Consider the following 26,836-nt stretch of genomic DNA (forward strand, 5'->3'; position numbering starts at 1 on the left):
TCCTGCAAGTCCCTTGACCATTAAGAGGAGGGTTTTCGTGGCAATCATGGAAGGAAAGCTCGAGTTAGAGTTAGCCGGGGTTAGGGTTAGGTTAAGTTAGGTTAGGGTTAAGAAGTTACCAGTTAGGTTAGGAATCCTTTTTGTTGCTTTTACTTTACTTTTTTAAAGCTTATAATTTTTATTTATTTATAGTCAAAACCTTAATATTGGTATCTGTAATTAGCTCCTTTTATAAAGTCTTGTGCAGTTTTCATCCCGCTCGATTGAACTAATCTTAAAGTAATTATTTAGGCGAAGAAAATCTTTGCTGTTTTTTTTTTTTGCTGTGGCTTTTAACATCAAGTTCGTCAATTCTTTTGTCTTTGTTTGACACTCAGGTTATGATTTGTCTACCAAGACACAAAAACCTTTCTTTATTCTGAAAGAGCTCAGAGCTGAATTGTGATAATATAAATTACAAGCTAAAAATCACGTTGTGTGTTTTGTTTTGGTTTGCAATCGATCGCGCGCTTCATCAACACGAACGCGTTCTACTTCAACATACATAGGTAGGAGGCCGAAGTAAAATTTTCCAGAAACTTTTAAATGTCAGTAGGAAAAGAATAAAAATGTTATTGACCGGCCTTGGTCGATCCGTATTGGGAGAAACTGTGCCCTCGGTCTGAGTACCTCCCTCGGCCTACGGCCTAGGGTGGTACTCAAGACCTCGGGCAGTTTCTCCCAATACGGATCGACCAAGGCTGGTGAATAACATATATACATCCCAAAAATATTTCCCATTTCCCACCCCATTTCTATGCGAATTTGTGGAAAACTAGTCCAAGTACTAAAATTCTGCATAGCAAGGGTTAAACTTTGTCTACCGTAATCGCAGTAAGGATCATGGCAGGATCGTATGTTCAGTTGATAATTATGCATAATTTTGGTAAATTTCAACCTGGTATGTTAGTCCTGATAATTTGGCAAAGGCATATAGCTATTTGTCTTAGTCTTGGCCTTGGATTTCATTGTTTGCATACCATCTCGAATACCTGCATATTTTGGGAAATATCGTTCCTACATCTGGCTCAACAAACCACCTGAAAATTCCCTCACAGAATAAAATATTTTACAATAAAGAAACAGAAAACAGCCTCGCCGGCAGTCGAACCTAGTTCATCTGCACATGCAAGCAACTCCTTGACCACTGCACCATTGTGCCACTCAGTTTTTGGTGAAGTGAGTTTGCCCCGGGTGGGGTACTCCCCTATAACAGTGACCGGGGTGCTGGTCGTAGCTTTTAGGGGTTTAAATTTGTGAATTCGTACCGCGTAGGGTGCTAAAACCTTAAATGACTGATTAGGATAAAGATTTATGACAATATTTTCAAAAAATCCTTGAGAAGAAAACTGTTCAAAAGTTATCTTTTTTACTATTGAAATTTGCAGCGCCAGTTATATAATTTGTTGTTGTTGAATTGGTACCTCTTAGGAGTGGAAATGAATTTGGGGCACGCCCATAAAACAAGATTCTGGTACCTTTAAGGGGTGTTCTCGAAAATTTTCCACGAGCACTCCCGTCACTTTTATAGGCGAATACCCCCCGGGGAATTTAATATATTAAAACCATTTTTCTCTGCCATAGACGCTGTTTGAAAAAATTAGCTTAAGCACGTATATCAAGCCTTTATTTCGCATTATTATTTCGGGTTCAAAGGGCTGATCGTTGTAGAAAATCAACCAAACAAACTGTACTGAATTTGATGGAGAATTAAGAAATAAACAGAGGCCCACACTCGAAGGGATTGATTAGAAGTATGGTCGATTTAATCAGCGAAGAATATATGGAATATAAACGTGTGTGACCTCTGAATCGAATCTCCTTTTCTGGAGACTCTAGACGTTGCCAATTTTATGCACTTGCTGGTCCCGTAAACACGGCCTCGACACAAATTTTAAAAATAGAATTACACAATTACGGACACAACATACTAATACGGTTTACACAAGCAGATAAAAGCAACAACAAAGCTCCCGCACTTATGGTCTATTTGCCTAGCTTTTTATTTTTTCCCCGTCCTCTCTGGTTCGAATGACTACGGTGTCCCTTGCAAATTTGCACATGCGACCCGACTGGCACTCGCCCGTTAGTATGTGACGTCACACTGGCAGTGATGAATCAGTCACAGAGAAACACATGAAAACAATAGAGATGGCCCTTCCCTCCGGGTCATTCCTTTTTCAATATTTCACTAAAAAATTTACCTATCTAGATAGCTTTATAAAGAATATTTTTAATACTTCTGCTTTAAAAAGATATGGGTGGTTTTCACTCCATCACTTCCCTACCCCACAGTACTTTTTCAATCCGTCAAAGAAATTGCTTCCCGCGCGCCGTCGTGATGAAATACAAGTAGTAGACTATCTTGAAACTTAACCTCATTTTGGATTTCCCTTGGATTTCCCGCATACTAATTTGGATTTCCTCCATACTAAATAAGTGCCTTCCTCCATATATAATGAAGTCGATAGGTTTACTAATGAGCGTCACTCTACTACAATAGGAATAATAGGCTTGCCTAGACTTGCCCGGGCTCTTTTAACCCCGATTGGATAGTAAACAGTCTCTTATGTGTTTAAAACAAAAGCGGGCTCTCCGTTCAGCATATTACTCTTGCAATCGGTTTGCTAAGGAAAAAAGTCTTACTACCACCAATATTTTTTAAAACATCGCTTCAAACATGCAAGTCGAATCGAGCGCTTCACCTCTGCTGACCGAAGATAAAGCCAGTTCCTTACCCGGTCAGTTCTGCCCATTTTATCCCCACTCAACGTTTGAATTGGTAGAAAAAGCGCAAGGATTTTGCTATGTGTACTGCCCCCGAGAAAATGTGTTTTATGTTTGCAACTGCTTCAGAATGGAAAGAGGACATAGAGTGGATCGCGCATCATACACACTCTTATGTGAAAAAATATACAGCTCAGTTGGTCTGTGATTGTTCTAAGAAGCTGGCATTGAGAAAAAGTAAACAGCCTTGGAGCCAGGATCGAATGTTTCTGACATGCTACAAAAAAGAGTGTGGATTTTTCCTGTGGATAGACCAGCCAATATAGCATGGTAGCAAGGATCGGCTCTCGTATTCACCTCAGCCACGGGTCACAAGACTCCAACCTTATGGGGAGATAAAGGAGATGTTTGAAAAACATCGCCAAGAGGCTAAACAGAAAGCATTTATCCAACACCGGCGCCATACACGCAAATGTGACGAAGGCTTTGAAATGTGTGACAACGGTTTTAACAGTCTAGGAAGTCCCAACATCTTTCATGGGCTTAGATACAGAGAATGGATGCATGAAGTATGGGAATCGTACAAGTTTTATGTCCAAAAAATGAAAGAAGACTCTCGAGACAACCCAGATGCTACACTTTGTTTAGAGAAAGATGATGTACTGCGTCAGGCGTACTACAAGTACGCGAGAGAGGACGGGCATCACCCCGAAAGTTACCGGGTGTTGAAGGTTTTGTATGAAAGACACATTGAAGGCAAACACGTACCTTTTCAACGTTATGTTATCACCCCTGAAGAACGTGAAGAGATTGAAAACGATAAACAGTTACCTTCTTATTCTAGAGCGTTTGCACAAGATGCACGTAGATCAAAATGTATTACTCGAATCAGAGTAGGTGTTGTGTATGACTTATTGTTTGTCAAACAAAAGGCACACGAGCTAGTTCACATGCAAATTTTAGAGCTCCAGTCAAACATTTGTTAAACATAATTAGTGACTAACGCGGTGTAAAGATGAATAAAACTTTATTTCACACAAAAACTTTAAAAATCTTTCAAAGGATCTCAAGACAGCTCTATTTCCACACAGGCAGCGATGCAACATTTTTATTTAGAACAAACAGGAAGACCTAGGGTTCCTTATAATGTTAAGCATAGCAATACATTTTGATCTGCGTGCACCTTGTGCAAACGCTCTAGAATAAGAAGGTGACTGTTTATCGTTTTCAATCTCTTCACGTTCTTCAGGGGTGATAACATAACGTTGAAAAGGTACGTGTTTCCTAGACTGTTAAAACCGTTGTCACACATTTCAAAGCCTTCGTCACATTTGCGTGTATGACGCTGGTGTTGGATAAATGCTTTCTGTTTAGCCTCTTGGCGATGTTTTTCAAACATCTCCTTTATCTCCCCATAAGGTTGGAGTCTTGTGACCCGTCGCTGAGGTGAATACGAGAGCCGATCCTTGATACCATGCGATATTGGCTGGTCTATCCACAGGAAAAATCCACACTCTTTTTTGTAGCATGTCAGAAACATTCGATCCTGGCTCCAAGGCTGTTTACTTTTTCTCAATGCTAACTTGTTAGAAGAATCACAAACCAACTAAGCTGCATATTTTTTCACACCAGAGTATGTATGATGCGCGATCCACTCTATGTCCTCTTTCCATTCTGAGGCAGGGGCAAACATAAAACACATTTTCTCGGGGCAGTGCACATAGCAAAATCCTTGCGCTATTTCTACCAATTCCAACGTTGAGCGGGGATGAAACGGGCATAACTGACCGGGTAAGGAACTGGCTTTATCTTTGGTCAGCAGAGGTGAAGCGCTCGATTCGACTTGCATGTTTGAAGCGATGTTTTAAAATGCGATGTTTTATTCCAGGATATAATTGCATTCGCCTGGATAGGTCTGGAGCCAAAGAAGGTTTTGGTGGAGTAGCAATCTATGTAAAGGAAGGCTTGCCGTTTCGTGTTAGGAATGATCTTTACTCAGCCGCAAATGAATGTCTATGGATTGAGCTATCGCGCACTAAATGTCGCCCAGTATTGATTTGTTGTGCATATAGAGCCCCCGGTTTTGACTTTGCGAACTTTATTTCAAACTTGGAGATATCTATGACGAAAGTTAACCTGGAAAAATGTGATTTCGTGCTTCTTGGCGACCTAAATGCAAATATGCTGCCATTTTCAAGAAAGAAAGAAAAACAAGAGCTTAAAAAATTTGCAACTTCACACGATCTTACGCAACTCATTACTGAGGCCACCCGAGTGACGGAAACCTGTCAATCCTTGCTTGACGTGATTTTAGTGAACAATGATCACCGCATCAATGACTCCGGTGTTGTTCCTGTTTCGCTGAGTGATCACTACCTCGTCTATTGTGTTTTAAAAGCAGGTGTAATTAAGGCACCACCGAAGACAATTGAATACCGCTCTTATAAAAACTTTGATGCGAACACCTTCCTAGCGGACTTGAATAACGTCCCATGGCACATCATTGAAAACGAGGATGACATCGACGACGCCGTGTTTATATGGAATCACTTGTTTTCTGAAATAGCTGACCTGCATGCGCCCGTGAAAAGGCGAAGAATACGAGGTGTTCCGCTCCCGTGGTTGAATGATACAATCAGTGAGGTGATGAAGGATCGTGATTTTCACCATCGTAAAGCCGTGAAAACCAATTCTGCTTTTCACTGGGCTCGCTATAGAAAGTTAAGAAATAGGGTCAATCGTGAAGTCAAGGCAGCAAAATCCAAGTATTATTGTGACTTGATTTTAGAGGCTAAAGGGGATTCAGGAAAGATCTGGAAGGCGGTGAATGAGGTGTCTTCGCGCAAGACTAAATCCTCGAGCCCACAATGTATCGTAGTTGATGGTGTTGAACACACCACCCCAGCCTCTATTGCATCCGTGCTCAACTGTTATTTCTCATCCATTGGCAGAAGTCTTGCAAATAAAATATCAGCTGCTGCTATGTTCCCAGTCAGATCGGCCACGATGCTACAGTCTTTCTCGCTTGACGAAGTTGATGAGAAAACAGTACTCAAGCATCTGCTTTCTCTAAAGACAAATAAAGCTATTGGCTTGGACAACATCAGTGCGAGACTTTTAAAGTATGGCGCGCGTGCTATTTGTCCCTCGATCACCAAGTTACTGAATCTCTCTATTCGCACTGGCAATTTTCCTGAAATATGGAAATGCTCGAAAGTGGCTGCACTTTTCAAAACTGGAGATAGGAGAGATGCGTCAAATTATCGCCCAATTTCTATTCTGCCAACAATGAGTAAAATTCTGGAAAAAGTCGTCCATTCCCAATTCTATGACTTTCTGAATTCAAATAATCTCCTTTCAAGCAAACAATTTGGCTTCCGTCCCAAACTGTCTACAACATCGGCTCTCACCAGTTTTGCAGATGAGGTCCTATTGCATATGGAGAGTGGAGAACTGTGCGGTGCAGTGTTCCTAGATCTGACCAAGGCATTCGATACCGTTGACCATACGATCTTGCTATCTAAATTGTCGGCTATCAATGTCTCGCCCAGCACTCTACAGTGGTTCAAGTCTTACCTGAATCATCGTAAACAGCGGACTGCCTGTAGCGATGCTGTGTCTGACCCTCTCCCGATGACCTTTGGGGTACCACAGGGGAGCATTCTAGGACCGCTTCTCTTCTTGGTTTATATTAATGACCTTCCGCTGGTTATAAAGAATTGCGAAGTGACTTTGTATGCTGATGACACGGTCCTGTACTACTTTGCTAAAGAGCCACACCTGTTAGAAGAGGCACTAAATGATGATCTCTTGAAAGTTGCCCAGTGGTTACATGGAAATAAGTTAACTTTAAATCTTACTAAGACGAAATCCATGATTATAGGCAGTAATAGGAAACTTGTTGGTATTTCCTCTTTCACGTTATCTATTTTTGACACTGATATAAATTCTGTAAGTAGTTTTAAATATTTGGGAGTTATGTTGTCTTCAACTTTCACATGGTCCGACCATATTGAGTATATTTCATGTAAGGTTAATAAAAACCTTGGTCTTCTACGTAGGATTAAGTATTATTTACCTTATGATGCCCGGTTACTTTTTTATAATAGCTTAGTGCTACCTATTTTTGATTATGCTGATTTAGTCTGGGGTGACAAGGACAATGTCTCACTTATGAAGGAATTGCAAATTCTCCAAAACAAAGCAGCTAAGTTGATATTAGATAGATCACCTCACTCCTCATCCACCGATGCATTGATTGTCTTGAGATGGCTGAATCTTGAAGAACGTAGGAAATGTCATCGATGTATATATGCATACAAGTGTATTAATGGCCAACTTAATCATTCTTTGGACATTGTAAGAAAGAGTGATATACATTCCTACAATACGCGCAATAACGATACTATCAAGCTCCCCAAAATTAAATATAATTGGGGAAAACAACGTTCGCGGTACCACTGTTTCAAAGACTTTAATGAATTAGAGAGAACTGTAAGAAACTCAGCAAGTTTTCCAATTTTTAAGAAGTGTCTTTTTTCTGCTTTTTATAATTGAGTACTTGTAGTGTGTATGTTTTGATTATTTCTGTAACTGGATTTTAGCTTGAATTTTTTTTTTTTTTTTTTTTTTTTTTTTTTTCATATATATCGATTTTAGCTTAACCTTTTTATATTTTAATTGTATTATATAATATACATCTCGTAATTAGGACCTCTATGTAAACCACTCTTGTGATGGAGCATCCTATTAAAAGATTGTTATTATTATTAAAAAATATTGGTGGTAGTAAGACTTTTTTCCTTAGCAAACCGATTGCAAGAGTAATATGCTGAACGGAGAGCCCGCTTTTATTTCAAACACATAATAGATTGTTTACTATCCAATCGGGGTTAAAAGAGCCCGGGCAAGTCTAGGCAAGCCTATTTTTTCCTATTGTAGTAGAGTGACGCTTATTTAAACCTATCCACTTCATCATATATGGAGGAACGTACTTAATTGGTATGGGGGAAATCCAAATTAGTATGAAGGGCTCCTGTATGCGGGAAATCCAAGGGAAATCCAAAATGAGGTTAAGTTTCAACATAGTCTACTACTAGTTCCTCCAACTGGAAAAATGTTTCGCGTTCCCCTGTCAGCAAGCTTTCTCGGGAAGTGGAAGCGGGGGACGCTCCTTGAGTCATCGCACAAATGTAAAAAAGAAAACTTTACCTGAACAATTTCGCCCGTTTCCAGTGAAACCCGGTTTACACTTGCAATTAAAGTGTCCAGCAGTATTTACACAAGTTGCATTTTGGTGGCAATCGTGGCTGCCGTTGTTGCATTCATCGGTATCTAAGTAGCATAGGGTCGGATATAGGGAAAAGAGCAAGAAAATGTAAATCTGATGGTTTTAAGATAAACGTCCACCTTATGAGTTAAAGGTATTTGTATTTTATTTGATAAGATAAGATAAGAGAGTGGGGATAAACTTTATGTAGCCATTGGTTGAGGTCACATTAGAGAACGTTTACTATAGTAAACTCAAGTTTACCATAGTAAACAGCGCCGTAAGTGTGACCGGCCTTTTTCAGTTTACTATGGTAAACTCTACCGTGGTTAATTTCCATGACTACCGCGGAAAGAACAAAGATGACCCATCACCGATAACCATCTGGTTACCAAAAAAAAAAGGTGGGTATATCTCTAGTCTATCTAAACTTTGTTTGTTTTGTTGACAGTTTGTCATGATTTTTGAGGAAAGTAGTTTCAAAAAGGGTCACATAACAGAATAGCTTTAGAACATCGGTAATTGCGTTTTCCACAGTGTCCACAGTGCTTCGAGGTTTCTGTTTCTGTACATTTCTTCAAACCATTCTTGGGGTCGAGGTTAAACCCACGCTTGCCTTCGCAATGCCGCTCTTTCTCTAAGAGTACGTTTTCGATGGGTAATCAATGAACCTGTCACTAAAACATCTTCACTAACTTGGTATTCGAAACCAAGGTAGGTAATAAGGGAGCGCATTCTTCTTGCTCGTCTGAGCAGCAGAATTAAAAGCAAACTGCTCACAACATTAACCTGACTCTCTCCCTGTAAAGAACTAAGCGTTACTCATTTAATTTTTTTGTTGTTGTTGTTTTAGTACGTAATATTGACAACGCAATGTAACGAACTTTGTAAGATCGCGCGCGCTTTAAATTCAACGGCGATTTCAAAATATATAACACGGCAGATGACGGATGTACCGTCTGGAAAATTAAAGAAAGTTGTTATGTTTATACGAATTTCATTTTGCTTGTCATAGAGCAATGTTTACAGCATTTCTAGCGGAAATATAGAGACCAATTGTCATCCTCGGTTCTCTTTATCGTTTATCGTAGCTAGACGATCTCGCTCCCTCATTTGTTGCGTAATTTTACTATTTACTTAGGGGAGACTGGATAGTTTGTTCCTGACCGGCTGTTTTCGAATTAGGGCGTTTCTATCCAAAACTTCTAGAAACATTATTTTCCAACAGATCCACATTGCATCAACGTCATTTTTAAGATTTAGAAGTTCGCACGTTTTTTTATATCTTAAATCCTGAATTTTTCTGAAGTTTCTAATTCCAATTTATTTCATTGTGTTGGATTTTTGAACCAAGTAAACTAGATCGTGATCACAAAAACCCAACCGTATCACACCAGAATGTAGAGGAAGTGATGCATACATCCAGAAACGACCTTGAGGTTTAAGCAATACGAGTAGGTTCGTCGATACTAAAAATAACAACTCAAAGATTTCATCAGCCCATGTTCGATATATTAAAATTCTGACACGACTCCGAGGCTTTAGAGTCAAAATTGCAAATATTTCACGACTTCATTGTCTCGCAATTCCCATAAGGGACTTAAGGCCTGTTTACAAGGAGAGAGGGTTACCCTTGTGCTAGGGCTACCCTAGCAAGCGGGTTAAAGTTAGCTCTGGTTTACAAGCAACCTCGTCCCCAGGGCGCTTTTCCCTGCCTTTGGAGGTCTGGCGGCCTCCAATGCCAGGGAGAAGCGCCCTGGGAACGAAGATGGTTTACAAGCAAATTTCACAGGTAGGGTACCGGTGACCCTATCACCCGGGTCAACTTTACATGCTTTGCTGACGTGTTACGTCATGCGTGCATTCTTTGTAACGGTAGAAAATTTGAAATAATGTTGAAGTTCTCTATGGAAAACACGTTAAATTCACGAAGAAAGGGAAAATATTATCATCGTAGACAGAAAATAACTAGTTATTATTCAGATGTTTATAATTAAGCTCAGAAATTGGATAATACCGTTCAAATTGGTACGATTACTGGTCATGCATGACGGCGGAACTACCCGGGTAGGCGAGTTATCCCTAGCTGAGCGTTTACAAGGCAGGTAGGGTAACCCTCTTGCCAGGGTAACCCTAGCACTCAGGACGGGTTACCCTAGCGCTAGGGTAACCCTACCTGCCTTGTAAACACGTCGTGTGAAAAAAGAAGAAATATGCGAGTGCAAGGGTAACCCTCTTGCCAGGGTAGCCCTAGCACTCAGGTAGGGTTACCCTAGTGCTAGGGTAACCGTACCTACCTTGTAAACACGTCGTGTGAAAAAAGAAGAAATATGCGAGTGCTAGGGTAACCCTCTTGCTAGGGAAACCCTAGCACCAGGGTTACCCTCCCTCCTTATAAACAGGGCGGGCCTTAAGCACAAAGAAAACCAAACCTAATGTAGAAAAATGACCAGAAAGCCTCGGAGTCATGTAAGAATTTTAATATATCGAACGTGGGCTATTGTTACCCTGACACTGGCGGCCATTTCCGGTGAATCCTGTCTGACAACTGCAATTAAAGTGTCCAGCGGTATTTACACAAATTGCATGCTGATGGCAATCATGGCTGCCGTTGATGCATTCATCGATATTTGAATGACACAGGGAGCAAAAAAACAAAAGAAAATGAATTTTTCCTTTTTCTTCCATTGCGCAGATCAGTGGCCGTTTAGAGTAAATAATGGTTTACAAAGTTTGCTACTGAAATGCTATGAAAAAAATTATAGCTTCACCTGAACAATTTCTCCCGTATCCAGTGAGACCCAGTTTACAGATGCAATCATAGTGTCCAGCGGTATTAACGCAAGTTGCATTTTGATGGCAATCATGGCTTCGGATGCTGCATTCATCGATATCTGATCGGTGAGTAACAGAAGGAAAACAAGGAAAAAGTAAATCCAGTAGTTTCAAGATGGAGGCAAACGAGCAGATTATGGAATAAAAGGTATTTTTTACCCTGACACGGACGACCATTTCCTATGAATCCTGTTTGACAGCTGCAATTAAAATGTCCAGCGGTATTTATACATTTTGCATTTTGATGGCAATCATGGCTTCCGATGCTGCATTCATCGATATCTAAATAGAGCGGTTTTCATTTGAGTGTCGAAAAGTAATTGGTTTTGCACTTTCTACACGATGCGATTGGCTTAAAAGATTCGCGCCACCTTTTCATCCAATCAGAAGTAAAACCAAAGCCAATTGTGACGCGCTCGCATGCATTTTCCCGCGCTTTGGGTCAGCCACATGTAATTACTTCGAGTTTTGATTGGTTCAATGTATTCTCTGTGTCCTATGTGATTGGTCAGAGTAATTACTTTGGTTTTGGTTTTACGACACTCAAACGAAAACCACTCTAATATGAAAAGCAAAAAAGTTAATCTGATACTTTTTACATCAAAGTAAACGTGTTGTTGACTGCAAAATTGGTCGTTTTCTGTGAACCATTGCATTATGCGACCCGTATATAATACCGGAAGGGTTAATGTACAAATTACAGTTTGGTGGCAATCATGGACTCTGCTGCTTGAGGCCGTTAAGTTTATCAAATCAAAAGGACACAAAAGGTAATTTATACTTGGGCACATCAAGCTTTTCCAGTTAACCTTGGAAGCTAGTTGTTATTGTTTGACCTGCGCCTTCGTGCAATTTGCATTTTATTGGAAATCATTGCTGTCGTTATTTTATTTACTAGAAGACAGGTGAAGTTAAATGTTAAAATTCCCACCCTACAAACTGATTAGCCTGTTTTGATTCCCCTTCATTGGGGTGTTCTAAGGCTTTGTTATTCATTGCATATTGTTACCAGCAATATGACCTGTCACAATCTGTTTTTCCACTATACCTGTTTCACAGTGTTCTCCTGTGTATCCCGATGTACATACACAAAGATACTTCTTGTCAGTAAACCCAAGGAGACATTTGGCGTTGTTCCGGCAAGGATTACTGCAGCATAGATTCTATGAGAAGAGAACACGTTTTCTCTTAGGGTAGCAATGAATTGGCTCCAACGAGAGAGAAAAGGGAAGTAGTAATACCAAAATGTCTTGGAGGTAGACTGTTATTGCAGGAATACCACACAACTTGCGTCACCGTCGGCTTTGCAAGCCCGGTGCTTTTCAGGCTAAAAGAGCAGTGTGCGTAGCCGCCCACTCAGACTGGCTTTGGGCTTCGACAAGCGTTCGTCGTGTGGGGGAGAAACGCGTGACGAAGCCCTTAGAAGGTTTGTCTGGGAGGCTACAGTGTGCGTTCTGTTTTTTGTAGCGTGCCGGAAGGAAGAAGGAGACAAGGCAACCGATTAACGTCTCCGCCTAATGGCGCGATTATTTGAGCTAAGGTGAGGTCTGTTCCGCAGGTGCATCGTAGCATAATCTTCTGACCAGTTTTTGCTGAGATCCTGTTTGGTGTTTCGGTCTGGGTTTAAAACAACTGGGCAAAAGAACGCTTGACCAACTATGTCATAAGGATACGCTAAAATTCCGAAAATACGTACCATGTATAAGCCCCTCCAAAAGCCCCCCAAACTCGTAACGCATAATTAAACCTTCCGTTAAACGCCCCTCCGGAAATTGACGAAATTCGGTTTGGAAGCTTGCGTTATTTTATTTAGCTGACATGTTCGGAAGTAATCTTAAAACCAAATTAAATAGTTTTTTACAGAAATTTTCCCATAATAGCTAAACAAATGCCTTGAAAAGTTTAATTTGTCGGCGTGCCAAAGTTTGTCGTTGGCGGCAGTAAATGAGTTTTTAAAAAATCCATGATTTTAATTTTGTGCTCAATGATCTCACTGCTTTCGTATATACTAAAACAATTATTCACCTCAGTGTCGACAGTGTCGACGGCCAGTGGGGGATATTTACCACCACTCACCACCTCACTTTAGTGAATAATTGTTATATATCAGCAAAACAACAACTTTGCACATGCATCACTTTTTCAGTTTTGTACATTTTTTAGCCGTCGTTTCACGACTACAACGTGAAAATGCCTTATTCAGTCACGTTTTATCGAGGACAGGAACACAAGACAACAACTTTTTTTCTTGAACTTTGATACAGTCCTTTAGAATTCAACTCCAAAGAAATTTACCAACATTTGACGAATTATACGAGATGGATGTAGGGCGATAAAGTTTGAGGAAGCGCGACGTTTTCGTAGCCGTCGTCGTCGTTATTGCTTAAGCTCCCTAATTACAGTATTCTGGTGATGCATTTTTTTTTTATGAATTCAGTTGACGTGAAAAAAGTTCTAGCTTTTTAAAGAGATAGCAAATGGCTTGACGTAGCCCCTTTGATAACCATTAAACTTATTACTATTGGATGCAAAGTTTCTTCCTTTTCATTGGCCGAAAACCCACGACGTAACCTACAAATAACTGCCCACAAATAATGGTCTGCTCACGCGCAATGTCGTCTAACGGTGTTTGGCTTTGCAAAAAAATATACCCTGGCTGCCAGAGGCTTTTCATGCACGGTTTCCGGTTTGCGTCGAAGACGTGTCGGCCTCCGGCCAACGAAGCTTCTTGTCGCACGCGATAAACAAAACTCCGGTACCCGCGGTACAAATAATATTCTGCTCGTGCGTAAAGGAAACCACGGTTTTCTCCTTCTTGCGATCGGTCTTGCTTGAAAAATGGCAGATCGCTCCGCTTCCCGAAGATATTAAAAAAACAAATTTGGTGATCGAATGATAAAACAATTATTGAACCTCGGTTATCGCAAAATAGCGTTATTTGCCAGTGTCTCCTAGATCAAAATGAATAGGCTATTTCCGAGTTCCCCTGGGCCTCTATATCAAAACGAGGGCTCAGCCTTTGATATGGCAATGATTTTTCATTCTCATGCAAAATTACTCATTGCCACAAGAAATGTTGTGCACTTGGCCTCATTTTGAAAGTGGGGGTTTTTGGAACTCGAAAGTGGCCTATTTTTTGCCGCAGCCTTCGGCTTGGCAAATAATTGATCTGCTCGCCACTGACAGATCACGATATTTTGCTCAACCTCGTCATTAATTGTTAAATATCACCACACGTACTAGCAAAAACAGCATCACGACACGACCTTGAACTCAATTACCTCTGCTCCTCTATATGTCCAGCCGTGTCTTGGTTGAAGGTCTTCAGGGTGATGCCAATGATCAGAGTTACTTAACTCACATATCACTTTGTCGTTTATTGGTGGACCAACATTGATCGATACACATTCACTTTCCATGACGCATCGATGCTCGCACGATGCTTGAATTCCGATGGAAAGATTTAAGAACATGTGGTCCTTGAAATAATATCCACTTTCTGGAGGTATAAACTGGACCCGTCGGCATCCACCTACAAAAATAATTCAATTCTTTGTTGTAGATTTGCCCCATGAAACTAACTGTAGTTAGATTGTTATGAGAAAAAAGCCTAAAAGGACATAAGGATCAATCACTCTGATCCGGCCTGAGACAGAAAGGTACGATATTGCTCGCTTTTCTAAGGTGACCACTAAAGCTTTGTCATCGGGAACAAGCTTTCAGGAGTCAAATGAATTAGACGAGAGAAAAAATTGCAGGCGAACTTTGATCTGGGTCAAGACGTGTGACCGTACGTCCGGGAACTTGAATAAAACGAGTGTAAGATAAAAGTCAAGAGGTGTCTATCTGCCAATAGGCTGAGTTTTTCCCGGTTATTTGATGATATTTTGCTTGTGTTAAACATGAGAAGATTATGCGTGGCTGTGGACAGTCGTATCAGTGCCGCGAAAGTACGTGATTGTGTGATTTCCGCATGGTGTTGACAGGCAGAACTCAGGTATGTGGTGGCGTGGTTGAGGTGTTGGACCAAAATATTCTGTGCCAGCCATAAAAACGTTTCGTCGGTGTTTAGCTTAGCTGATTTTGCCTTGAAAAACCAATTCTCGACTGAGGAAAGATGGATCTAGGTTTATTTTTAGCGGACTCTTGGCTTTGAACCATTTAGGCCGGTTTTGGCAGATAAGAAGGTGGTGATGTTTCAATCAGTTTGTTGTGTATTCCATGCGAAATCCTGTAATAAATCGGAACGCGAAAAAAGTAGTGTTTTGCTAGGCTATTTGAGTTGATAAGTAAGCCTTAACCAGGTACGGTTTGGCTGCAGTTCACGCAACCTAAAAATTTCTAGACTGAAATGACACCGGTTTGAAACTTCACGGAGTCGGATTACTGAATAAATGTTCTAACATTTGCATCATTTTAAATTTGGAGTCGTTGAAATGCTTCTAGGGACCACTAACTTACTACCCGACGTCAGGTAAAGGCTTAAAATCGGCCTTTGAATGATTATTCATTTTTTTAAGGTGCCAAGTAGTAGAATGAGTTGATTTTTCGCTTACTCGGTTTTCCGCAAAAATCCAGGTATAAATTGCACATAAATCACAAGGGAGCAACTCTAAATTCGTTAAAAATCAGTGAAATGTCTCTTATCATTCCCTCATGCATGCATGTTCCTTGTCGGCAAGCTCATTTGGTAAAAAAAAAAAAAAGCACTTTTGTAGGTATGATTATCCTCATATTCTTCGCATGTGCTCTAAGTCATTATGGAGAGAGGAGAGGCTACCATGTGACATTGAAATATCAGGCAAAACCCAGAAAAATGCCTGAAAAGTGTTTGCCACTTTAAAGTGTCACTCGAATCTACTTAATTTTGCTTTGCAAATAACATAATTGGGCTTTATAGGCACTTATTTCATTGAGATAATGATAGATAAATAGAAATGAATGAATCATTGTCAGTTGGTGCAAGTCATTTGGTGTTTCATTAAGAGGAGCCTTATACTTCGAGAACGGACACGAAAAAGCTGGCCATGGTTGAAATGAAAAAGTTTCAGCCAATTTGCCCCAGCCAAAACCTTGCCAAAATCATTTGACAATATAACTATGGTGGTCGGTGTTTGCTATTGACTGTTGCAAAATAAAAAACAAAACTTTTAAAGGATGACTTCTGTTAATATTAGATGCTTTCTTGTGGGGATTGTTTTTTTGTACACCTACAGCGTGTAAAGAGAATAGTCTTTTATAGGTTAAAGATTATATGTTAAACGCAGTTGTTTCAGTTTCAACTTCATAACTGTTACTGAATCACTGACAAGAAAATGAAAAAAAGGAAGACAAAGCAGACAAATATGAGGGAAAGAAACGAGAAAAGAAAGACTGAAGCATTTAAACGAATCCTACAAAAAGAAAATTTTGCAAAATTACATTTATCCTGATGCTATAGTGTTCCTACAGTCTCGCCGCCAGACATGCCATAAAAAAATATTCATGATAGTCCCCTTTGTGTTAATTAGTTTGAGCATTAAAAATGCATCATAATATAGATATATACATCTACAAGATATTTTTAAAGCGAAATAATAGTGTCTTTTCAGTTGCAACTAGATCATAAATTTCCGGATAAAACAGAACTTTGTCGGGGCATAGACTGAAACGTATTTCCATCACCGTATTCCAGGGTTGAATTTCTCGTTGCTTAAAGTTGTCGAAATATTGTGGGGTGGGATGACATATTAGGAAAAGCAATTACGTTTACAACAACTTATGGTATTAAACTTCAGTGGCATAGTTGTGGCTTGGCACGTAAAGACAAAATTAAAAGGGAAATTTTGCGTTTTTGATCCATACAATAAACAGTGTATTATATTAGATTTTAAACGTTGATAGCATGCAGCAAAGTAGCGGAAAAACTCTCCATCAGCTCCATGTTTTTGCTTGCAATTTTGAACATTCTCCCATCGTTACTTAGTATTTAATATTCCCAAATCATTTTGGCGATAAACTCACATTACATGAAATTAGGGCGTAAAAGGTAGTGTTGTTCTCACTTTACTCTAAAGCATGGTGACGGATCCGTAACTGAAATTAAACTTTCGTCCCGGTTCAAATTGAACCGCATTGAAGTGTATACATGGGATAATTCCAGCTTGGTGGGACAAGATCTTAGTTAACCGGTCTAAACCCTTCTCCATTTGAACACACTAATTTTTTGACAATGGAAAATGGGGTGAAGTTACATCTCAGTCAACCAAAAGCAAGCCTGGTCATCGTGGCTTATCAAGAGGTTCGCAGGAAGACAAAATCATCGCTCAATGGGAGACCGCCATCTTTTGATGGTTGTGTGAAGTTTTTAAAGTATATTATTTTTAATAAAAAATGTAATCCTTGAATTCCAAAGCTGTCATAAAGAAAGACGAAACTAAAAAAAATGAAACTGAGTGTTTCAATGAAGAGAAAGTATGGAGAACTCTATGAGCACCTTCAAAAGGATTTATTAAAAGAATAAACGGTAACAAAACATATGCTTGGCATTTTCACAGTCCCTTTCTCAACAAAAACAAAAAAAGCTTAATTTTTTGGTCAAATATGCTTTAACTTTCACAAAAAAAGACTAAATATACAAACTAAAAAAGAAATCGAAAAGACAAGAAAAAGGAAAATTTAAATCTAATTGATGTGAGTTAAAAGTTTCCACCATGAATGCAATTGAACGTAAAACTGTTAAAAACATAAGGTTACCTGATATTTAGTAAGGCGACAAAACATCATAAATACTAAATGTTTAAAAATTGCATCCATAACCCATACCTTGATGAGCATCCGTATTGTATTGCAACCAAACTCCCCAAAGTAAACACAAAGCCAGGAAATCCAAAACGGACAAGGAAAAGCTTACCATGCTTGAACTGGGACCTTGGAGAAGAACTGCCCACAACCTCGCTGATGACCCACTAAGCACGAATAAATGGGACGATCATACCTAAAGGGCTTAATTTTCCTTCATAAGACAGGTTAAATTATTCATGAGTGCCACTCCGAATGTGGATGTTTAAGTTTTTCTATTGGTTGCTTGAAATACTAACGAAACAGCTAATAAAGAATTTTCTTCAAAGCGTGGATTTCAATTTTGTCAATCGTGTTTCACCTGCTTAGCAAAAAAAGTAAAAACGTTTTTATAACAGTTAACAAGGCCTTCACAAGCATTTTTATGGTCTTTGTTGCTCCTGCTCGTTTTTATTTACTTCACAATTTCAATAAATGTTACTGAGTCACTGTAAAGAAAAATATAATAGAAGACAAAGTAGACTTGTTGAAAAAGGAACGAGGAAAGAGAGAAGCATTCAGGAAAGACTTTTAGAAGATAAAATGTTGTAAAACATCTCTAAAATATGTTATCAAAATAGCAATATTAACTCGGTAATAAAACGTTGACATTGGCTTCAGTTTTTTTGTGTTACTCAGTTTCGTACATTAAAAATGCAATAGAATATTAATGTATCCTTAATGCTTAGGTTTAAATTCAACGCAAAGGAAACAGTCCAGTCGGCTGGAGTCACGCCGATATTGTAAATATTCAAGTCCTAGCTTGTGTTAACCAGTTTGAAGCACTTGCAATGGAATTTAAGTGAATACAATGCGTTAAGAAACAAATTCAAGCGAAATAATGTATTACTTGACGTATTAGAAAAACATCCACCTGCCAAACAACTTTAGTTGCAGTTGACGCCCGCTTTGGCTTGAATCGACAGAATTGGCGGGCACAACTTAACGGATGATAAATTAATCATAAAGGGAGTCTTGCAAAAGAACTTTTAGGCACTAATTAGTAGCAAAAAAGATAAAAGTTATGTCGAAATAGATACCTTAATAATTTTCTGGTATATTTAACAATTATTCCTCGAGTCTCAAAGGGCTCTTAGTCAATAGCAGCCGAATGGGCTATTGACTCAGAGGCCATGAGGGCGAGAGGAATAATTGTTTTAGTAAAATCCAACTAGGTGGTCAAAAATGTCGAGACAAAACAATTTTAGCTAGCAAAACGCGATTCAGTCACCATTGTTTTGGTTGTCAAAGCCGGCGCTTTTCGCTACTAGTGGGCTATAACATATAGCCTCGTAGTAGCTCAACCAATTAGAACGCAGCACTGATAATAGACCACTAGTTGGATTTTACTACAAACATGCATTTATTATGGATTCGGTTGACCGTGCCTACGCGTAAAGTGATAGCATGCACAGTTGAAAAGCTCTTAACTCAGTTCTTTTCTACGGCCCTGAAAGTTCTTTCATCGCTATATTCAATAACACTTTTGGCGATTAACTCCCAAAATAAGAGCGCGCCTGGTTGGAACGCGCCTGTTATCTTGTACCCTCCTTAGATGACACCTATGTTTTGGCATTAAGTGGGAAACAACCAGGATGTCGCGCATTCTTCATTGGTGGTCTTCCAAGCATGGCTGACGAAGACATTGTCAGGGAGATTTTCAGTGTCTGTGGGCCTATTAAACAGATAAGCCTAAACAGTGTCCGAGCAAGTACACAAGTAAAACACTGCCAATTGCGCTTTGTCAAACTTGACTCTGTTGAGAGGGCAGTCAAGTTCAATGGTCATGTACTGGTCATTGGAGACGGTCGCGACAGAAAAACAAAAATTGGTCGCATTCGTGTTGATTATGACAAACTGCCTGGGGGTAGTGAAGAGGTGCAAAGTGGCATGGTAGTCAAGGAGAAGGTGCAGCTGCCTCAAGAAAAGCAGGAACAGGATTTGAGCTTCCTAGTTTACACGCAAACAGGCATTCCATCTTCTGGACCTGATTCGTCATGATCAGGCCTTAACAGAGTTACTTGGTACTTTGACACATTGGTTTGAAAGGGGAGAGTGTAACCGTTCTACAGTGAATGTCTTCCATGCATTGCTTAACACTGTCAATAGTCTGATCAAAAGGTTGGTAAGCAGACGGAAGGAGCATGAGCAACGTGTTGAGAAACAGAAACAACAGGCTGTGGAAAGAGGCAATGAAATCAAACAGCAATGTAAGTTAACTCTTTAATGCTTAATATTTAATGCAATTTGACAAATGTCTCAGTAATCACTATTCAGGCAAAAAAATAATGTATGCAGGAGATTTTCTAATTCTAATCATGTTATATGCAAAGGTGTACCACATCACAGCAGATGTGCAAATGTTCGCTTATGTTGAAATATAATCAAGGTGGGAGTGTTAAGTAAGTAAAATTAATAATAAAATAATAATAATGAAGTTCTGGGGTCAGCAGTTTTAAAGATGGCACATGACAGCCATTTTGAAAGCCTCCTTTCTTTTTGGTAAAGAGTTCCAGTCTCTGATTTTACATACAACAAAACTGTGTTGGTATTTGGTTGCTTGGAACAGACTTGAATGAATTCCTTAGGATGGAATTGCCTAGTGCTCTGTCGCCTTTTGAATTGAGTAATGCCACTTTCCTTCTTTTCTCGAGTTTCTCAGAATTTTCTTGACAATTCCAGGAGTGGTGCTATATTCGTTTTTAACAAAGCATGCCGCTCGTCCCTGCTTACTCTCAATGTCCTTCATCAATTTTTAAATGAGGGGGTCCCATGGGTAACATCCACATTCAATCAGAGGTTATGCTAAAGCAAGATAGGCTTTCTCTTAAACATTTTCTGTGCAAATCTTATTTAGATTTGCTAAGCATGGAAGAAGTAAACAACAAAAGTAACATATTTGCTCGTGTAATTGAAAAGAGTATATTAAGTGAGATTGTTTATCTTGTCACTTGATAATGATGCGACATGAAACTTTGAAATGTTTTGTACATATTTTTTTGCTAATTATTATTCTTATGTGTGTAATGAAATAATCATTAGTTTATGGTTCTTATGTTCTACCATTAGGTGAAGCTGTATGCAGGGTTTTTGAAGCAGCAACGAAGCAGAAAGCATGGGATCATTTCACTAAGGCACAAAGGAAGAACATCACCCAGTGGCATGGTGCCATAAAAAATGTAAGTGTACTCATGAGTACTTTACTGTTATAAAGTTTATTTTGCTGAATCTTCACAGGCTGCTCCAGAAAATTTAAATAAGAAGGAGAAAAAATTGTCACAGTGGAACCTTGATATAACGAACCTTTGTATACGGAAGTCCTTGGTATAACAAACGTTTTCTTCACCCCAGTAATAGTAAAACATGTGGAAGAGTACCTTGATATAACGAAACCTTGTGATAGCGAATACATTTTGCCAGTCCCTTGGCAACTTGGTAATATTCAGGTTCCACTGTATTAAGTAGGCAGCAAAAGATAAGATCATCATCCGTGTTTGAGGTACATATATGTGGGAGGAGGGATGCCTCATCTTCCATGAGGGAGTCCAGGCACCTCTCCTGGAATATTATTAATTTTGGCAGCCCTGAAAAGTACATTTTAGTGGATTTTTAGTGGCCAGGGATATAACTTTGCCATCAGAATAGCACCTTTGTTTCATATTTTCCCCATATTCTCTATATTTTATATCATATTATGTTTTTTTAATCAAACATAAGCGTTAAGACACAAATAACGGTACTTCAGATTCATTATCTCTCTATAAATTAATTTTCTGTGAGTAGCCAGCTCTTCTGTGAAATGTAGATGGGAACTGATCGGCTTTCTCGCACCGTTTTTCTGGAGAACTTCATAAAAATCCTTTTTTGCAAAAAGGTGAAATTATTTACCCTTACAAAATGTAAGTGCAAGATTATGATTTTCTGCTTACAGCCATCTGCCATGTTATCAGTTGCAGCCATCAACCTTCATGTATGCCTCTACTGTTATTTAAACCACTCAGAACAGGCCACTTCTAAAAAAAACAACAGCAACAGCAAATCTTTAATTTCCTTAGCTACAAAATTTAGTAAAAAGTTATCCAGCTTTTACGCAATGACAATGTTACATCAATAGCATGCCCATTTAGCACATGCATAGAACAATACAGTGAAACCCCGCCTTACGGCCACCTCGGTAATACAGTCACCTTGTTATTCAGCCACTTTTTTGGATGCCTGGCAAAATGGCCATACATTTTCTTGTAAAAGAAATCCTTGTTAATACGGCCAAATTTTTTTTTCCCCTTGTTGACCGTACTAACAGGGTTCCACTGTAGAATACAAATTTAAGGGTTGAACCTAATTACAGACTGTTTAAATACCTGCAATCATCGTAGTTAAAGGCATTTGTTTGTTGTATCAAATGTTGATAGCAAGTGTTAACATATATGTATTGTTAGTTGCTTGAGATAATATTCATTCAGATGAAGACTTGAAATGGTCGTTACTCCACAATATATCTTGTTGAGTTGCTTTTATCCGAAATTTCCTAAGTGGACAAAAGGAAACACAGACCATACCAAAGGCTAAGTTGTAGGCTTTTCATCAAAAAGCTAATATTCTTATAGCTGTTATACAACTCTTGGCCAATCTCGTACATCTTCAGGTCTTTCTAACTTTTCTTGTCGGGTAAGTTAAAGGTGCTAGAAATTCTATGATGCATTCTTCAACCAAGACTCCTCCTTCTGTAGGTTTAAAGCTGTAGTTCTATTGATCGCTTACCCAAGAACATAAACATTACCAATATTTAGTTGTTGTTAAAAGATAAGAATCATAATATCAGGGAGGTAAGGGTGGTGCATTGCTGAGTCTGCACTCACCACTCACCAGTGTGACTCTTTCTTGCTCCATGATGCTGCTGGTTTCCCTCTCTTCTCATTAATCAATAATTATTTTCAGATTCCATATCATTTGGGAGCAAGGATGGCACAGTGCTGAGAGTGCTCACTTCCCACCAATGTGACCCGGGTTCAAAATCCCGATGTTGACACCATATGTGGGTTGAGTTTGTTGTTGGTTCTCTTCCTTGCTCTGAGAGGTTTTTCTCTGGGAACTCTGGTTTTACCCTGTTCTCAAAAAACAGCACTTCCAAATTCCAATTCGACCAGGAATCAGGTAGACGAAGAAGGACTTTGTGGATGTCCTTCCTCCAAATCATTATTTATTTATTTATTTATCAGTCTAGGATACATTAGGCAAAGAAGCACTTTAAGGATGTGCTACCACTAAATAGTTATCGATTCATCATTTTATTGAATACGTCGCCAGTTTTTAGTTTTTCATTGACAAGTATCACAAATGTGAACATATTTCCCCCCGCCTCTCTTTGACAAGTATTACTTTCATCTGTACGGGTATGGGTGATAAGTTTGACTCTCTCCTTTGGTTTGTTATTTGAAAGTTGCCATGGTTAACACTTGCTGGGTTGTTACTTAAAACAAAGTACATGTTCCCTGCATTACGCAGCTATTGCCTAACTGGAGTCTGATAGTCCGTGCAGAGCATAAGAAACAGTCTTTAGTAGCAAATGATTTCCTTGAGAAACTGATGTTTCTCAGTTGTTTAGACTTTTAAGGTCTGTTGAAGGTTTGATTGTTATCACCACACACCCACATTTTGGCAGTAGTAGCATGCTTCACTCAAATGCCATTTATTTTTCCAGTGTGACAAGTGTCATAGGGTGTATTTACTTCCCACAGAAAAAAAAAAAAAGTTACATCCTTCAGTGATTTTGTTACCTCCATGTCCTGCGTCCCTGACGCATAAAAATCCCCAAAGACACAAAATAATTTGTGGTATTCATCCCATAGGACGCCGAGAGAGATCAATTGATCAATCTAAAGATGTTTTTCTAGAATATCCTGTTTGTGTGATTTCTGTGCCTGTGCTGTTCTTGTGGCTGTTGTTAAACGACACATTTCTTTTAGTCTTTATTGTGCTTTACAATAGAAGGAGTATATTACTGTAATTTGGAGTTTTGGAGTCTGTCTTCAGATTAACTGTGCGGTAACAAAAGACCCTGGGACTCATCGTTTTTTGAACTGGGGCTCATTGGTTCTGGACTGGGACTCATGATTTTTCATAAGATGAGTCCCGGGACTCACCATAACTATTATTTTGTAACAGAATCACTGATCCTTTCCAGTCTAACCCCATCCCTTCAAAACCATTCGAGTGCAAAAAAGAAGCACATCACTGTTTACGTGGTCATTCTGTAGAGTATGACCATCCAATAACTGCTGTGGCTACAATCCCTCACTCTTTGAGTGAATTGGAAGACTGTGAAGGTAAGTCAATAGCAGTTCTCACTGTTATCATTGTGTGCCGTCCCCAGGAGATCAAATCAGCCAAAGAGGCTGAGATCGAGAACCGTGTCGAGGTAGGTATGGATCTGGATGATGAAGTGCCAACGCTTGGCGGGCTTATCGAGCAACCTGCACTGCAGACGTCAGAAGAGGCAGAAAACCAACACGATCAAGAGGAAGATCAAACCAGCCTATCGACGACAAAAGCCAAGAAGCGGCGAGTGGAAGCTTCAGGTACTGTGTCATTACACCACGGGCATCTGTAATTACAGATTTACTCCTAAAGGTGGGTGAGTTAATTATGCACAGTGCAAACCCTTTGATTGGTAACGGGATGGAATTCGATGTGCTGCTATTAAGAAGAGGCCTACTCTGGGACCTTAAGTCGCCGTAATTTTAGGCGACTTAAGGCGACTTTAGGAAAATTTGGTCAAAATGTTGCGCGACTTAAGGCGATTTAAGGCGACTTTAAGCGATTTAAGGCGACTTTAGGCGATTTAAGGCAACTTTAGGCGACTTAAGGAGAAAAAGGTGACATTTAGGTGAGTTACATGTTAGTGTCAATATGTTGCAGTTAATTTTTAATTTCAGTTAATTTTTGGTTTCCCTTTGTTTTAAATTCATTAGCATACATAACCATACCCAGAAACGATGGAAAAATAAAAATTAACTGAAATAAAAATGAACTACAACATATACAACATCAAAATCTGATAACACTACCTCTCTAGGGACACAATGTTGTAGCATAAGTTAATTCAGTCTTGAAGACATCTACATTAGTCTTCCAAATTTTCAACAATCTCAGCTACCTAATATTTTGAACATTAAATATCAAGGTAGCTTGTGTTGCAGGTGTATTCTAACTGTGGTTAGTAACATTCGTGAAGCAGCTCTAATATCCTTGTTCTGGGCCCTGTTGCACTAAATGAATTACCAGCATTTTGAGTTCCCCTTCAACATGATTGGCAAATGGACAATGGCATTTTTAACAGTCCAGTCCTGGCATGTTCTCTAATCCTGATACACACACAGGGGGCCCAGAACTAGGATTTTGCCACTGTTTTGCACATGGACTTAACCCAGAGTTTAGTTCCATCTGTGGCACAGGCTAATATCAAGGGTGTTGGTTTAGTATTACATTAGCAGAGACAAAATCTGAGTTAGAAGCAACCAAAAGGGTAAATTTTCTCTTGGTCTTTAAATGCATTATTTCATAATATAAGGGACAAAAAATCAATGGTTCCTGCATTTCTTTTTCCAAAAAATAAAACCATAAAAGTAGAGTATTTCAATACATCTCTGTAACATACTGTGAGCTGGTTTGTAGCAAAAACTTTATATTGAAGTGTCTTTTTTTCATAATTTGACAACAAACATTTAAGTAATTAATTTAAAACATCTAAAATCACTTATCGATATCGCACATTATGGAAATGACGATCCCCATTGTATGTCTTGGCAGTTGCTCTGCCAATGTTTGTCCCCACACGCTTGGCTAAGAGGATGTTTTTCCAAATTGAATTCAAAACAAAAAGTTTGTAGTTCTCGCCGTATATATATTGCTCCTTTCCTGTCTCAGTCAAACAAAACACTTCCAAATACTTGCTTCGCTAGTGAACCGTACTCTCTTATCCATGGTCTCTCTGGAAACTTTCCAGTCGGGTTGATTTCATGAGTGCATTTATGCACCAGCAGAAACGTAAACAACTAAGCTTAGCTTCAACCAACCTCTCTCGGTCTGTTCCACGCGGCAGCGTTTACGCTCTCAGCACAAAAGGAAGCATTATGCGTCATGTTTAAACCGATGGCAGTACCAAGTGTAAACGTTTCCATTATTATGTCAGAAATTTCCATTTAAAAGGAGATCTTTATACGAAAACGCGAGGTACAACATTCTATCCGCCATTTGCTTCTCCCAGAATTCCACCGCAGTCGCAAGCTAATTTCCATGGTTTCTCGGTCCCGCCCTCTCCCCGCCTCCAGACCAGTTAGTCACGTGATCAAAACACACTACTTTCTTGGCGGCCATAACGTAGAGGAAAGAACAGTATTATTTTGCTTTTCTACGTTCTTCATCAATAATGATCGATTAAATCAAATCGTTTGGCAGGGAGCAATCACGACAACATAAACAAAGAGCAGTATTACGCACCTTCGATGTACAAAGCTTGAATTTCTGTCTGGAAGGGAAGACCTAAAGAGACGACTGTACAAGCTAAGCTAAGTGTTCAAGTTTATAAGAGTGATTGTGTTTCTGTCAATGATAGATGGATATAATTCGACGGTAAATACAGATCAGAGGTTGTGTGCCGGAGAAAAAACTTATCATTAGTTGCTCTTAAAATCTGGATCGGTAATTTACATGGACACTTTTTTCGATTGACCTTTAGACTTGTATTAACTACCAGAAAATTTAGATTAATGTTGTGGCGGCAATAATTGTTTTTTTCTCTCCCTTCAACCTACCTGTATTGATCTTAGTTACTTGAAATGTCTTTGAATGTTGGACACTCACAAAGCAGTAGAAAAGAGTTTTAACTATATTTTGTTCAGGGTGCAAAGAAAGTCGGCTTTACAGCTTGCCTAGCATACACTAGCCTGAAAGCCATTTTGACTAACCCCAATTTTTTTTATGAATGGGACTGATTACAGTTCTTCTGTAATCTGAATTCCCTAAAAAACTTTACTTCCAGCCAGGCAAGTTAAAAATGCAGTTCACTAGCCCAATCATAAAATCCAGTACCCCAGGGCTATTGCCTGGACACTACTCTGTCTACTCTCTTTGCACACTGATTAATGT

At 39.2% G+C, this 26,836-nt stretch overlaps 1 pseudogene; it reads left to right on the forward strand.

Moving 5' to 3' along the window:
- The first annotated feature begins 3,170 nt into the window (after positions 1-3,170).
- LOC140949423 (uncharacterized) overlaps positions 3,171-26,836 on the forward strand; it is a 40,102-nt pseudogene continuing 16,436 nt past the window's right edge.

The sequence above is a fragment of the Porites lutea genome, chromosome 10, assembly GCF_958299795.1.
Source record: "Porites lutea chromosome 10, jaPorLute2.1, whole genome shotgun sequence".
Taxonomy (NCBI): domain Eukaryota; kingdom Metazoa; phylum Cnidaria; class Anthozoa; order Scleractinia; family Poritidae; genus Porites; species Porites lutea.